The 14199-nt window shown below is 52.5% G+C and overlaps 1 protein-coding gene across 8 annotated transcripts in view; it reads left to right on the top strand.

Moving 5' to 3' along the window:
* Window positions 1–14199, top strand: part of MAP4 (microtubule associated protein 4) — a 131157-nt gene that overhangs the window by 23745 nt on the left and 93213 nt on the right. For all 8 annotated transcript variants that reach the window (XM_054171299.1, XM_054171303.1, XM_054171300.1 and 5 more), the window contains exon 2: window positions 1115–1168. The gene's annotated coding sequence lies outside the window, so the exon portion shown is untranslated. The remainder of the gene's footprint in view (window positions 1–1114; window positions 1169–14199) is intronic.

Raw genomic sequence — 14199 nt, 5'->3', positions numbered from 1 at the left:
ATACTGAAACAGGTTGCTCAAGGATGTGGTTGAAGCCCCATCCCTGGAGACATCCAAGATCAGACTTGATGTGTCCCTGGGCATCCTGATCTAGTTGCAGGTGTCCGTGCTGATGAGCTTTGAAGGTCACTTCCAACACAATTGCATCTGGAATGGGAAACCTGTGCAGAAAGCAGGCTGAAGTTAGGAGAAGCCTTGAAATACTTGGTGATAAAAGTGCAAGGAGCTTGGGAACCAGAAGAGCTGAGGAACAAGAACAACTGGTGTGGGACGTGCAGCTGGATGAGATGGGGCTAGGAGATGTGATGGGGCTGTGTGCACACCAGGCACCACCTGTTTGCTGATAGCACAGGCAAGATAAAGAGTGGGTGAGGTGTGGGATGGAAATGAAATGAGAGATGGCTTCTCCTCCTCTTCCTCCAGGAGCATGTGGGTTTTCTCCTCCTCTTGGAGTGGCCTAAATCTGATCTCCTCAAGCTCAAAGCCATTGCCCCTTGTCCTGTCACTACAAGCCCTTGTCAAACGTCCCTCTTCAGCTCTCCTGAAGCCCCTGCAGGTACTGGAAGGCTGCTATCGGGTCTCCCCAGAGCCTTCTCTTTCCCATGCTGAAGAGTCCTAGCTCCCTCAGCCTGTCCCCATAGGAGAGGTTCTCCAGCCCTCTGATCATCTCATGGCCTCCTCTGGGCCCCCTCCATGTCCAGTTCCATGTCCCTCTTATGCTGGGGGCACCAGAACTGGTCGCAGTGCTGCAGGTGGGGTCTCACCAGGACAGAGCAAAGGGGCAGAATCACCTCCCTCATCCTGCTGGTGATGCTTCTCATGGTGCAGCCCAGGAGATGGTTGGCTCTGGGCTGACAGCAACCATTGCTGGCTCATGTTGGGTTTGTCATCAGCCAACGCCCCCAAGTCCTTCTCCTTCAGGCTGCTCTTGATGACAGCTAGATCTTGTGTTCCTGTCAGAGCTGCCTTGGACAGTGTGGTGGGACTTTAGCAGAACTCCTCAAGTTTTACTTGAGTAAGGCAAATTATCTCCTAGGCAGCCCTTACAACTGAGTCCCAAGTGCTGTGTGACCTCGTGGCTGCCTCTCAGTTGTGCCCTCTTTGTGTTTTGCAGATAAGCAGCTTGTGAGGCCTGCCGGACCCGCTGAAGGGAGCACCTGCGTTTGAGGTAGGAGCCCTCCTGGGGGGCAGCACTGCCCTGGGACTGAGAGCCCAAACCACCTCTCCTTGGAAAGAGTGGCTCTGCAATGACAGAAGCTCTGAGGGAAGCTGGGGAGCAAAGCTGTGGCAGAGCAGTTGTACCTGGCTGGGACAAGCAGAGGGTTAGATGGGCTCTGGCATGAGTCTCTTTGTTTGGAAGCTGTTCCATGAGCAAGCAGGAGGGCCTGGCTCTCATCACCAACAGGCAATGTCTCCTTCCCAGGCTTCCAGCAAATCCTTTCACCTCTTGTAGCCAGAGACTTGAGTAACAGAATCACAGAATGGTGGGGGTGGGAAATCACAGAATTGTGGGGGGGGGAATCTGGATATCATGCAGTCCAAGCCCCTGCCAAGGCAGAGTCACCTAGAGAAGGTCATACAGGAACATGTCCAAGTTGGGTTTGGAATCTTTCCAGAAATGGAGACTCCATCACCTCTCTGGGCAGCCAGCTCCAGCACCTTCAATTCAAGAAGTTCCCCCTCATGTTTAGATGGAGCTTCTCATGTTCCAGTTTGTGCCCCTTACCCCTTGTACTGTCACTGGGCACCACTGACTAAAGCCTGGTCCCATCCTCCTGCCATCCACCCTTTCAGTATTGATCTGCATTGATGATATCTCCCTTCAGGCTGCTCTTCTCCAGACTCAAAAGCCTCAACTCTGTGTGTCTTCATCACAGAGATGTTCCAGGTGCTCACACAAGGTGTTTTAGTGAAGGAATTGCAATTAGTTCATGATGTTTGTATGGACTGAGGGTCCCAAGTGTCTTCTGCATTGTGGTTGGATTATTTTTCACCCTGAGGGTGGTGAGAGCCTGGCCCAGGTTGCCCAGAGCGGTGGAAGATGCCCCATGCCTGGAACCATTCAAGGTCAGGTTGTTTGATGCTCTGAGCAACCTGCTTTAGCTGCAGATGTCCCTGCTGACTGCAGGGGGTTGGACTGACTGAGCTTTGAAAGTCCCTTCCCACCCCAACCATTCCTTGATTCCATATTTGTAAGGACTGAGGGACCCAAGTGTCTCCTGCACTGCAGTTTGATTGTTGTGACAGTGGTTGGCTTAATGGTTGGACTTGGTCTTAAAGGTCTCTTCCAACCAAAAGCATCCTGTGATTGTTCTCAGGCTGTGCCTATTTCTGCAAGTCCTGGCAGCCTGTTGACTCCACTCATTCATACTCCTTCTGCCATTACCTAGAAGTATTCCAGGGTGGAATGCAGTGGAACACGGGGCCCAGGCCCAGAGAACTGCAGGAGCTATTCCTGTGGCTTTGGCAGCAATATCCAGTGATTCCTGGCTGTCAGGAGTGCAGAGGCTGGCTGCAGTTCAGTCACAGCTGGTTTCAGCTCACCAACTGTGTCAGATAAAATGTTCTCAAACTGTCTGGAGGTGACAGTAGCCTCACATGTCTCCTGAAGCTGTTAGGAGTACAGGATCAGATCTGTTCCTAAAATGCCTTTTTTAGTCTCCTGAAGTGTCAGGTGCAGAGAACACACCCAAGGTGCAAGGTCCTGCCTCTCCAGAGGGGCAGATTCCTAGATTGATGGAATCCTAGAATGGTTTGGGTTGGAAGGGTCCTTAAAGATCATGCAGTTGCAGCCCCTTTGCCGTGGGGAGGGACACCTCCTACTGGCCCAGGTTGCTCAAGGCCTCATCCAGTCTGGCCTTGAACACCTCCAGAGAGGGGACATCCACAGTCTCCCTGGGCAACCTGTTCCAGTGTCTCCCCACCCTCACTGCAAAGAATTTCTTCCTCATCTCCAGTCTACATCTGCCATCTCCCCTTGTCCTGTCATTCCCAGCCCTTGTCAAAAGGGCTCTCCTGAAGCCCCTGCAGGTACAGGAAGGCTGCTATTAGGTCTCCCCGGAGCCTTCTCTTTTCTATGCTGAACAGCCCCAGCTCCCTCAGTCTGTCCCCATAGGAGAGGTTCTCCAGCCTTCTGTTCATCTTTGTGGCCTCCTCTAGGCCCACTCAAGCAGCTCCATGTCCCTCTCATGCTGGAGACCCCAGAACTGGATGCAGTGCTGCAGGTGGGGGCTCATGTAATGCTCAGGACGTGACTGGAGCCAGCCCCACCACCCCTTGTTTATGCTGTGGCCTGTGGCTGCCTGCCAAACCATCTTAAGTCCTTCTCTAAAAGCTGTTTGACTAAAAGCCAGAGAAGATGGCTTATCTCCTCTGGCAGGGGAGGGGTGGGCTTTTTGCTGTGGCCTGGATTGATAGAGCTAAAGAGGTCATGGGAGGTGGACTGTCATCTTCTGCAGGGAGGGAGCGCTGCCTGCAGCTGAGATGACACAGGAGTGGAAGTGCCCCTCCTGCACGTTCTAGTTTCCAGCTTCTCTTTCCCCTCCCTTTCCATTTCACTTGTCTTTGACCACCATGGTTTAAGAAGGACATGGATCAGGTCCAGAGAGGGTCATGAAGATCAGATGGCTGGAGCACCTCCCCTGTGAGGACAGGCTGAGAGAGTTGGGTCTGCTCTGCCTGGAGAAGAGAAGGCTCCAGGGAGACCTTAAGGCTGCATTTGAATATCTGAAGGGGAGCTACAAGAAGGCTGGGGAGAGACTGTTTAGAAGGGCCTGTGGTGATAGGAGAAGGGGCAACGGTTTGAAGATGGAGCAGGGGAGATTTAGGATGGACATGAAGAGGAAGCTGTTTAGTATGAGAGTGGTGAGACACTGGAACAGGTAGCCCAGGGGTGTGGTGGAGGCCCCATCCACGGAGATGTTCAAGATCAGACTGGATATGGCCCTGGGCAGCCTGAGCTAGTTGGAGGTGTCCCTGCTGACTACAGGGGGACTGGACAAGACGAGCTTTGAGGGTCCCTTCCAACCTGATGCATTCTGTGAATCTGTTTTAACATTTTCCAGACTCTGGGGGTGTCTGGAATGGATTTCAGACTTCAGGTGGCTTGGTCATGTTGTTCACTTCCAAGCTGTCCAAGGGGATGAGTTGCTGTGTTCACCTTTTCCTTCTCTACTGCACAAAAAGGAGCATTAGCGAGTGAGCTGCCTGCAGAGTCCCAGGGATGGTGGAGTGGTACTTCATGGTACCTCTCAACATATGTTTTTCTGTGGCTTCAGGACATGGACCCCAAGCAGGTGTTTCCCACAGGCTGTATTCAGCAGCTCACAATGCTTCCTGGAGTCATTGATCTGGGAACATTCCATCCATGCTCATTGGCTGCCCTGGAGGAATGAAGGCAACTTCCTCCTGGTTTCCTCCTTTGGAGGAGCCCAAGAGAGGAGGCAGGATGGAGGAGGTGTTTGTGTGAGTTGGGTGCTGGCTGGGTCTTGTGGGATGACCTGAGGGAGAAATACATTGGGATCTTTACAGAGCAGGGACCTGTGCAGCTTGAATTTTCACTCAGAAATTCACTTCTCCAATGAGGCCATGCTGAGAGAGTTGGGGCTGTTCAGCCTGGAGAAGAGAAGGCTCCAGGGACACCTTAGAGAAGCCTTCCAGTACCTGAAGGGGGCTACAGAAGAGCTGGAGAGGGATTTTGTGCAAAGACCTGGAATGACAGGATGAGGTGTGATGGCTTCAAAATGGGAGAAGATGGATTGAGATTAGACTTTAGGAAGAAATTCTTCCTCACAAGGGTGGTGAGGCACTGGAACAGGTTGCCCAGAGAAGTTGCAGAGGCTCCCAGCCTGGCAGTATTGAAAGCCAGGTTGGATGAGTGTACTCCACAGAATCATTTGGGTTGGGACAGGCCTTTAAGCTCATCCAGTCCAACCATTCTCTAAATCTGCCAAGGTCTCTCAGCACCACGCGCCTGCCTCTTTTCAGCCCCTCCAGGGATGGGGATGTTGCTCTTTCTCTCCCCAAAACTCACCATTTGTGTTCTAACCCAAACCTTGTTCCTCAGGCACCCTGGAGGTGTTTGTTGTCAAGGGCACGGAAATGTAAATACAATAGTGGTGGAACTGCTGCAGCTACTCCCTTCCTCCTCTGCTGGCTTCCTGCAGATGTTTTGGAAGGACAAATCTGTTCTTCTGCATTAATTCATTGTAGAAATGAGTCTTCTGTCCCCTGTGGCTTCCCCCTCAGACCCCAAACACTCAGTGTGTGAGCAAAGAGAAGCAAGGACTTCTGAGTCTTCAAGGGCAGGTGTGGGGTCCTGCCCCTGGGAGGAACAACCCCCTGCGCCAATACAGCTGCTGGGAAGCAGCTCCGTGGAGAGGGAGTGCTGGGAAGCAAGTTGCCCATGAGCCACTATATGCCTTTCATGGCCCAGAAGGCCAATGGTCCCCTGGGGAGCATGAAGAGTGTGGCCAGCAGGCCAAGGGAGATTCTCCTCCTCCTCTGCTCTGCCCCAGCGAGGCCACCTCTGGGTCCAGTTCTGGGCTCCCAAGTTCAGGAGAGACAGGGAACTACTGGAGGGAGTCCAGTGGAGGCTGGGAAGCTGCTGAGGGGCCTGCAGCATCTCTGTGAGGGGGAAAGCCCTGGTCTCCTCTCCCTAGTATCAGGTGATAGGAAATTGCCTGAAATTGTGCCAGGGGAGTTTTAGGTTGAAGATGAGGAAAAATGTCCTTGCTGTAATGGTGGTCAGGGACTGGAGCAGGCTGCCCAGGGAGGTGGTGGAGTCACCATCCCAGGAGATGTTCAAGAAACGTGTGGCCATGGCACCTGGTGGCATGGTTTGATGGCCATGGTGGAGTTGGGTTGATGGTTGGACCTGATGATCTTAGAGGGCTTTTCCAGCCCAAACAATTCCATGACTATGATCTTCAGTTGCCCAGGTCTGCCTTGCATAACCTGTCACTTTTAATGTCTCCAACATCTCCATCCTGCACTAATGCTGCTCCCTTTTCTGGTGGGAGTTGCTCTGTGATGCTCTTATGGCTCTTGGCCAACTGCATGACTGAACTTAGCTCAAGAAAAATCCCTGGGATCCTCTCTAAGAATAACCATCATGTGAGAGCAGGAGTGGTTCCCTGCTTGGGGAGAATTAAACTGGGCTGCTGCTGGGAGGGATGGCAGCAGCTTAAGGGCCAGGCTGGCATCCCTTGGGCTCAAAGGAATAAGCTGCCAAGGCCCGAGGAAGCAAAAGGGGCTGGCACCTAACCTTTGGCTTGGTGGAGTTTGTCAGTCTGGGGTGACATCATGCTTTTGGAATGTGCTGGGTTTAGAGTTCAAGAGTCTGATAAATGCCCTTGTGAAGGAGACAGCAGTATGTTTGTGTTAACTTCTTGTCTAGCAGAGCTGCTTACTGGGCTTGCAGCTTAAATACCTGGTGATGACCCAAAGGGACCTGGGCAGGCTGGGAAAGTGGAACCATGTGAACCTCCTGAGGTTCAACAAGGCCAAGTCCAACATCCTGCATGTGGGTGTGAGCTTGTATCGATCCTGGTTGGGGATGAAGGGCTGGAGAGCAGCTCTGTGGAGAGGACCATGGGGCGCTGGGGGATACAAAGCTGGATGTGAGCTGGCATCAAACACTGCCAGCCCAGAGCCTGCTGTGTCCTCTGCTGTGAGGCCAGGCTGAGAGTTGGGTTTGTTCAGCCTGGAGAAGAGAAGGCTCCAGGGACATCTTCTGGTGGCCTTGCAGTGCTTCAAGGGGCTGATGAGAAAGTTTGGGACAGACTTCTGATCAGGGTCTGTTGTGACAGGACAAGGGGAGATGGTCTGAACTCTAAGAGGGAGATTCAGACTGGAGAGAAGGGGGGAAAGTCTTCACTGGGAAGGTGGTGAGAGCCTGGTCCAGGTTGCCCAGAGAGGTGGGAGATGCCCCATCCCTGGAACCATTCCAGGTCAGGTTGGTTGGGGCTCTGAGCAGCCTGCTCTAGTTGCAGATGTCCCTGCTGACTGCAGAGGGGTTGGACTGGAGGAGCACTGAAAGTCCCTTCCCGCCCAGCCCATTCCATGATGCTGGCTCTGACTGCCATTGGACAGATTCCTGGGCACTGCTCTGCCCCTGTGCTTTCTCCTTTCACTGGCCATGGGAGGCACTGGAGCCAGAGTAGGTGGATGGAAATGTTGCCTCCAGTGGGCCTGCATGTGCCTTGTGCACTGGCAGAGCAGAGATGGATGCTGAGATCACTTCTCCCAAGCAGTTCCCTTGCTGAGGGAGGAAGCCTCTGCTCTGCATGAACCCTGGAGCTGGAGGCTGTGAGTGTGCCTGGGTCCCTCAGAAAGGGACTGCTCCCCATGCTGGGAGTGTTGTGGTGACTCACTGGACATTTTCCTACTTCACATGGCAGTCTGAAGCTAAATTATTGTTCTGTCTTTGTTTGGAAGCTGTTCCATGAGCAAGCAGGAGGGCCTGGCTCTTGCATCACAGACAGGCAATGTTTGCTTCCCAGGCTTCAAGCAAATCCTTTCATCACCTCTTGTAGCCAGAGACATGAGTTCTGCTTGCAGAGGTGCCCAAGTGTGTGCAGCAGAGGTAAAGGTCTGAGTTTCTACCTTATGTTGGAAGGACTTGGGGGTTTTTGGTGTTCCTCCTTATGTGTAGGCACCAGCATCCCTGCTGAGAAGTAACCCCTCCTACCACAGAATGTGTTCATCTCCATGGTCTCTGCTGTGGAGTTGCCCTAAGGTGCCCAAAGGAAGTGCAAAGAGCCAGGCCTCTCCAAAGCATGTTGCAGTAACACACCAGAGGGTCACTGGTGTAAATCTCCCCCTTTTAGCTTAACCCAGCACCCCTTGTCCTGTCACAACAGGCCTTGCTCAGAAGTCTGTCCCCAGCTTTCTGGTCAGTCCCTTGCATCACTAAAAGGCAACCAGAAGGTCTCCCTGGAGCCCTCTCTTCTCTGGGATGAAAGACCCCCAACACTCTCAGCCTGGCCTCACAGCAGAGGGCTTTCAGCCCTCCCAGCACTGCTGTGACCTCCTCTGGCCCTGCTCCAACAGGTCCCAGTCTGTGCTGCGCTGAGGACTCCAGAGCAGGCCCCGGTGCTGCAGGTGGGGTCTCAGCAGACCTCAACAGAGGGGCAGAATCCCCTCCCTCCACCTGCTGCCCCCACTGCTGGGGAGCAGCCCCAAACAGCATTATGAAGAAAGCAGCAGCAGAGCTGAAGCTGGAGAAGTGCAGCCCCGAGGAGGCTCACAATGGCTGTTTGTGTGGGGCAGTTCATGAAGAGCTGGCCCGAGCGGCCACAGCACAGCAGGCCAGGGTCACTGAGATGGCAGTGGCAGAACACAGCTCCTCTTGTTCCAAAAACACAAAGGCTCCTACTCCTTGAGCTGCAGGAAATTCTTGGTCAGCAGTGCGGGGCCATACCTAGGGCTGCAGCCTGGACAAGGCCATGCTGCACATTCCTGGTCAACAATGGCAGCCACTGACACCCCTGGGCCTGTCCTCTGATGGAAACTAAGGCAGCTCAATTCAGTCTTGTTTTCTTCTCTGAACAATAAAAGGTCAAACTTGGAGCCAGCCCAGACTGCAAGCAGCAGACTGCAGTTTTTGTTGGTGTAGATCAAGGCCCTGAAGAATTTCCACCTAAAGCATTCCATGGTTCTGTCATCTGTGCTTCCATGAATGGAGCAAACACCTCCAGAACTGCTGTGAGTGGGGTTAGGGAAGCAGTTTGGAATTCTTCAACCCAAATCAAGGCTAACCCCACCCAGATCATCCTCCAGCACATCAATCTTCCACCACAGACAACTGATGGATTCACATCATGGGCTTGGTTTGGGGCCACATGACTGAGGCAGCACTTTGTGACCTGGTTGCCATAAGGCAGCAGGGATGATCTCTCTCTTCCTCAGCCAGGCAGGAATGGGGACACAGAAGCCACCTAGTTCCTGGGGAGGAATAATAAGGTTGTGGAAACTTCTAAGCAGGACATTACCATGTCAAGAGTTCATTAACAGGGAAAGCAGAATCTATGTATATATAGAAAAAAGGCAGCAACCATGGATCTGGCACCTCCAATACTTGGCTGCTCCAGCCCAATGCACCACAGGCTGTGGGAAGCCTTCCCCACCAGGAAGCCCACCAGGATACCACCAGAACTGGGCTAGAAGCAGTTTTTTGTTTTTCAGTCTCTGCTGTCAGAGCCAAACTCCACTAACTCCCAGTTTGGGGATTGCAGAGTCAGCTAAAACAGAAGGAAAAGAAGCTTCTGCCCAAGGGTAGGAAGCAAATCCTGAAGCATATTCACATCTTGACTAGTTCAGCAAGGCAGATGCTTCCTACACCACTTCTGTTCAGCTGGGAGGAGGTCAGGGATGTGCAGGGAGCATTCAAGAACCTTCATCAGAATGGGAGAGCCATTTTGGTTGGAACAGCCCCTTGAGACCATTGAGTCCAACCATTCTCTAGCTCCACCAAGACTGCTGCTAACTTATGTCCCCCCCTGCATCACATCTCTGCACCTTTGAAACCTATCCAGGGGTGGGGATTCAACCACCTCCCTAGGCATCCTGGGCCAGTCTTTGAGAATCCTTTTCAGTGAAGAAGTTTCTGCTAATGTTAACCTAAACCTCCAGTGGGAAAACTTGAGCCCCTTTCCTCTTGTCTTATCACTAACTTCTTGGGAGAGGAGACCAACCCCCACCTGGCTCCAACCTCCTTGCACGGAGTTGTAGAGAGCTACAAGGTCTCCCCACAGGTCCCTCAGCTGCTTCTTGCCAGCCCTGTTCTGCATACCCTTCCCCAGCTGCTTTGCCCTTCTCTGGGCCTGCTCCAGCCTCTCAATGACCTTCCTGCAGTGAGGAGCCCAAAACTGACCCCAGAGTTCAAGGTGTGGCCTCACCAGTGCCAAGGGCAGTGGGACAGTCCCTGCCCTGCTCCTGCTGGCCACACCATGGCTGATCCAAGCCAGGATGCTGGTGGTCTTCTTGGCCCCTTGGGCCCATGCTGGCTTACCTCCACTTGCTGTCAACAACCCCCCAGGTTCTTTTCCACTGGGTAGTTTTCAGCCACTCTGCCCCCAGCCTGGAGCCTTTATAGGGATTTTGGGTCCCCATGTACCTTAAGCTCTGCTGCTCTGTAGCTCTGCAAATCAGGCACCAGCACAACAGAAGACAGATGACTTTGAAGATGAAAGGGCAATACTGAGGCAGGACTGAGGCTGCAGAAGGCAGTGGTGTGAAGATGCATTGAGTAATTCCTCAGCTGTGAGACAGCTGCCCAGGTCCTTGTGGTTGTTAAACAGCAGAGGCAGTACCAGCAGTGATGGTATAACCCCAGTGTGCATGACTCAAGATTTCTATCTCTGGAAGAGCATCAGAGGACAGTCAAGTCCTCCCTGAGGAAAGTTGAGTAAGTTTTTTGCCCAGAGGGAAGGTGTGGAAAGGAACAGACACTTATCAGTCCCCCAGTGACAGCTGACTCCAGACAAGGAGAAGAGTTTTCCTGTAGCTAGACATTCCTCAGCCCATTGCATGGAATCTTGAAATGATTCCACAGCAAACAGCCTCTGTGCCCTTCACTGGTTAGACCTCCTCATGTCCCAGCAGCAGCCAGCCTGTCCCACCTAGTATTTGCCCCATCTCCTTTTAATGCTCAGCATCTTTGTGTACCTAGTGAGTACCTTGCTCCCTTGGGTAAATCAACTCCATCCATAAAATCCAGACCTAGCTCACCTGAAAGTCTTCTCCTGGCATCTTGTTGCAGAGATCCTGCTCTGTACCCAGTCCAGCCAGGATCTCCCTTTCAAAACCAACTCCTATGGGTAGCTTGGGCCAGGCCTTGACAACTCTCAAGGGGAAGAAATTGTTCCTGATATCCAACCTAAACCTCCCATAGAGTAACTTGAGGCTGCTTCCTCTTGTCCTATCACTTGTTCTTTGGGAGAAGAGACCACCCCCCATCTGCCTCCAGCCTCCTTGCAGGGAGCTGGAAAGAGCCAGGAGGTTTCACCTCGGCCTCCTTTACTCCAGGCTGAACAGCCCTGGGTCCCTCAGCTGCTCCTCACCAGCCCTGTTCTCCAGACCCTTCCCCAGCTTCATTGCTCTTCTCTGGACCTGCTCCAGCCTCTCAATGTCCTTCTTGCAGTGAGAGGCCCAAAACTGACCCCAGGATTGAAGATGTGGCCTCACCCGTGTCCAGTCCAGGGGGCCAAAGAGGTGGGAGTAGTCTCTTCCCAAGAGACACATAAAGGAGGAGCACCAAACAAAACTCCATCTCCTCACTTTGGTTGCTCTGGTTGAAGCAGTCACCCTAACACCCAGGTTTATGAGGAGCATGGGAATGATCTCAGCTCCACTTGCTCCTTTAAATTTAGCTCCTAAGTCCATGGAGAACAGAATCCCTGCCTGGGAGAGGCAGGGCCAGCTTGGTCATAGTTCCCATTTCTGCTCTCCTAGGTCAGCTCACTGTTCTTAGCCCAGGCTCTCAGGAGCACTTGGTGATCACTGAGGCATGAGGACAGAGGAGGGCAGGCAGCAGAGATGCAAAGTCATCCTCCTTCCTCCACACAACACATCTCTGCCTCCTTTTCTAAAGGAGAAGGCACAGCAACGAGCTGAGCTGCTGACACCGCTTTCAGACCATGGCTGGGCACTTGTCTGTGACCTCATTTAATTTCTGACCATTTCTGGGGCACAGTCTGAACTGTTGAGATGATTTTTTAATGTCTTGTGTAGTTAACCACAGAGGGATCTCAGCTGTCTCTGTGTGGAGGGTCCAGGCTGCAGGAAGCCACTCACATTGAGAAGCTTTGTTGAGGTAGTGAGGTGCAGCTCAGGGGATCTTCACTGAAGTTTGTCCCTCAGCACTTAGTGGTTCAGGTTCAACTCACTTGCTAGAAAAGTCATAGAATCATGGAACTGTTTTGGTTGGAAGAGACCTTTAAGCTCATGGAGTCCAAACATGAACCCAGCACTGCCAGGTCACCACCAAAAAATGGCCCTCAGCACCACATCTCTATGGCTTTGAAACCCCCTCCAGGGATGGGGTCTCCACCACTGCCCTGCACAGCCTGAGGCAGGCCTGGACAACCCTCAAGGGGAAAAAAATGTTGCTTGTGTCCAACTTAAACCTGCTCTGAGGCAACTTGAAGCTGCTTCCTCTTCTCCTGTCCCTTGCTCCTTGCTGGAAGAGACCAACACCCACCTAGCTCCAATGTCCTTTCGAGTTGGAGAGAGACAGGTCTCCTCTCAGCCTCCTGTTCTCCAGGCTGAACAACCCCAGCTCCCTCAGCTGCTCCTCACCAGCCCTGTTCTTCAGACCCTTCCCCAGCTTCACTGCCCTTCTTTGGACCTGCTCCAGCCCCTTGGTGTGCTTCTTGCAGGGAGTGACCCCAGGATTCAAGCCAAGTTGTTTCAACTGGAGCCCAGTGGGCAGCTCTCCTGCAGCTCCTGTGGGCTAAAGCAAACAAGGTTTTCAGCTCCAGCCTGCCACAGCCTCCCTCTGCCAAGCTCCCTGCCACACCAAGGGTTCTCTTATGTCAGGCACTATAGAAAGGATCTCATTACTCATTCCCAAAGCATGTTTGGACTTCCAGCAACATCAGGATTTCAGTGAGAGCCGTGTCATACAAAACCCACCTTCTCCTCCAGACAATCCACAAACACAGCCAGGGAGGGGCCAGCTGTGTGTACACACCTCCAGCAAGTGCCTCCTGCCTCCAGGGAGGACCAAAGAAGTGTCAAGTAGAGAGAAAGTAGATTTGGGTACTTGTTGGTTTTATGTGTGGATTGCTGCAAGACAAAGACCTTGGAGAGCTGATTCCCTTCTCAGCATCTTCTCCAGCAGCCTTCTGGCTAATTTAGAGTCTATAAATGACATTAAATCAGCCCAAGAATGCCCAAGCTCTGAAACATTTCCATCAAGGCAACTTCCCTTAAGAGAGCAGTAAGGACCTTCACAGCTTGGAGAGCTGACAGCTCATCAAGATGATCAAGTTTACAAAGATGGCAAGGCAGGAATCCTGGATCAGCCAGAGGAAAGCTGTGAAATGATAGAACCATAGAACTGTTTGGGTTGAAAAAGCCCTCTGAGATCATTGAGTCCAACCTTCACGCCAACACCACCCTGGCCTTCAGACCATGAAGAGGATGGTGGAATGAAAAGGGGCCAGGTTGAACCACAGGACCATCCTTGCTGGGTTTTACTCCAGAAAATGAGAGATTTTAGAATACAGAATTTGGGCCTCTCACTCCAAGAAGGACATTGAGGGGCTGGAGCGGGTCCAGAGACGGGCAGCAAGGCTGGTGAAGGGTATGGGGAACAGGGCTGGTGAGCAGCAGTTGAGGGAACTAGGGTTGTTGAGCCTAGAGAAAAGGAGACTGAGGGGAGATCTTCTGGCTCTCTCCAGCTTCCTGGAAGGAGGTTGGAAAGGAGTGGGGGTTGGTCTGTTCTCCCTAGCATCAGGGGCCAGAACAAGAGGAGATGGCCTTAAATTGTGCTAGGGGAGATTTAGGTTGGACATGAGGTACAATTTCTTCCCTGATAGAGTGGTCAGGCATTGGAACAGGCTGCCCAGAGAGGTGGTGGAGTAGCCATCCCTGAAAGTGTTCAAGAAATGTGTGGCCATGGTACTTTGGGACATGGTTTAACGGCCAGGGTGGTGTTGGGTTGATGGTTGGTCTCAGTGATCTTAGAGATCTTCTACAACCCAAACAAACAATTCTGACTCTTATGTGTGCCAGGTCAAGAGGAGGAAGAGTGACACAGCTGCAAACCATCAGCCCAGCAGAGCACTTCCAACCCTGACTTCAATTCCACTCACTCCCCCCAGAATCCCTGGCAGTGTTTGTCCCTGCAAGGAGTATCTGCCTATTGTTAACTCCCCTCAAGCACATGGAGATAAGGGAGCAGCCTGAGGGATGAGTCCCTCCCTTTGGGCACCCTCCCTGCCAGGAAGCACTCAGAAGCTGGGGCAGGACTCTGCAAGCTGCCTTAGGAGCTGCAGCATTTCCAAGCTGATCAAAAGTCCCATTAATAAACTTGCCTTAAGTTACAGCAGGGGAGGCACTGCCAGAGAGGCCTTGCTGCAAGCACCAGAATAACTTTCCTCTAAGCCCCAGCAGGGATTAGGGACTGGAGAAGGTGGGGATTAATGGTCTTGGCTAGCCTTCAAAAAAGCCACATGGAAGATGAGTTCATAG

The sequence above is a fragment of the Dryobates pubescens genome, chromosome 21 (genome assembly GCF_014839835.1).
Source record: "Dryobates pubescens isolate bDryPub1 chromosome 21, bDryPub1.pri, whole genome shotgun sequence".
Classification (NCBI taxonomy): Eukaryota; Metazoa; Chordata; class Aves; order Piciformes; family Picidae; genus Dryobates; species Dryobates pubescens.
This window is presented reverse-complemented; position numbering and strand designations above follow the sequence as displayed.